Raw genomic sequence first — 1,881 nt, forward strand, 5'->3', positions numbered from 1 at the left:
ACCACATCTGGTTTCTTGCAGTGCTGGGGACTGCGTTCTACCAACTGAGCCACCTCCGCGGCCTGGGTGTTTTTGGACTTAAGTGGAGGACACTCCTGCACAAAAAAACCAGTTAGCAATTGTAAAGCCAGTTAGCAATTGGTTTTTTAGAGAAACAAATCCCTGGCTGTTGAGTTCAAGTCAAGAAGTTAAACTCATAAAGTACCTTTAGGAAGACTTTTACCTTCCGAATCCCTGGTGACATCAGCCCGATTTATGAGAACTTTTTGAAAATGAAAGAACTACAAAAGATCAAATTAAAACATCAAAAGGGTGATGATAAAATTGACAACTTACTGGTATTTTATTTTGTGGTGGTTTTTGTTTTTCCTTTAAAAGTCTGTTTTTATGTCTGGGTTGCTCAGTCTTGAGATGTTAAAGCAATGTTGGGCAACCGTGAAGGAATTATTTTCACAGAAGCAAAGACTTTCAGGCTTAAGGGCTCCTAAGTGTAAGTGTGCTTTTCCCAGTGGTAATTAGCAGAGAAACTTGGACAAGCGTCAGAAATATTTGACAAATTCACTGAATACAATTATTCAATGTGATAGGCTTCCCAGATTTCTTAGATTCAATGTATACAGAAAACAGCTTCCAGTACTGGTGGTCCAGCAGGATAGCCCGGATTTAATTGCTCTTTATGGCAGTTTTTTGGGCCAGTCAGAGGCATGCTGATTACACAGGCCGAAGTTAGCATCGCCTGCGGGGGACTGGTTGTTTGCTTGTTTACGTTGCTGAGTTCGGAAACCAGGGCCTCCTTCATGTCAGGCAATCATTCTGTCGCAGAGGTACGAGGTACGTCCTTAGCTCCCGAGTTTTCGGTACCTCATTCTCCTCTCTCTTCCCCTCCTCTTTTCTCCCCCCTCCCCTGTGCTCCTCTTCCTAAATTAGTATAACCTCCTTCTAAATTATTGTAAGTTCATTTTAGTGATATTACATAAATAGACTTCTCCGTGATTCAGTTTGTATTCACCAACATTTTATTATTTCAGATGAATCTTGAAATCTTCCATATATTTCCCCATTATGTATTCACATAGATTTTAAAAGATCAGTTTTACTGTCCTTATATTAATGTTTAAACAAGTAAAAGCCATGAATTATCAGCTATTTGAAAAGATGGAATTGCACCACAGAATGAAAGGCTACAGGCTTTACTCACTAGAGCAGAATTTTAGCCGGTAAGGATATGGTGAGAGCTGCCTTAGACATTTCGCCCTCAGGATAGTACACCTTTTCCAGAGTGAGTAGGACACCTTGGTAGAAAACGAGGACTCTCATTGCAGAAGAGTGAGCTGTTGTTCTGTCCATCTTCTACCGCTGTTTTTTTGCTTTAAGAAAATAGCATACTATTTATTCTGCTAAATAAAGAAAGACTAAAATTGAGATGTCATAGAACTAAGTAAAGCTATGAAGTTTGTGCTCAGATGTCTAGTTTCAGTGCTTGCTCAGGTTTTTCCTTCATAGTTATCACCAGTATAAACTCACTGTGTGCCAAGGTTCCCGTATCAAGGAGATCTAGTACTCAAATCAAAACCAAATTAAATGGATGAAAATATTTCAGTAACAGTAAGTATGTAAGTAGAAAGTTTTCTTATTAGTAGTATTCAAACTGAATTTCGAATTTAGGATAATTTTCCAAGATTATCTAACACTTCATATTTTTAGCAAACTTTTTTTTTCATGAACTGTACAAATTAGCATAGGACAGTGAGGTCAGGATTAGGGTAAGTAGCACTCACCTGTTATCTCAGGACTTGGTAAACTGAAGCAAGAGAATCAGACTAAGGCAGGGGGATTGCTGTGAGTTCTAGGCTGCTTGCTCTGGGTTAAGAATGAGACCCT

Source organism: Microtus ochrogaster, unplaced genomic scaffold (genome assembly GCF_000317375.1).
Source record: "Microtus ochrogaster isolate Prairie Vole_2 unplaced genomic scaffold, MicOch1.0 UNK28, whole genome shotgun sequence".
NCBI lineage: Eukaryota > Metazoa > Chordata > Mammalia > Rodentia > Cricetidae > Microtus > Microtus ochrogaster.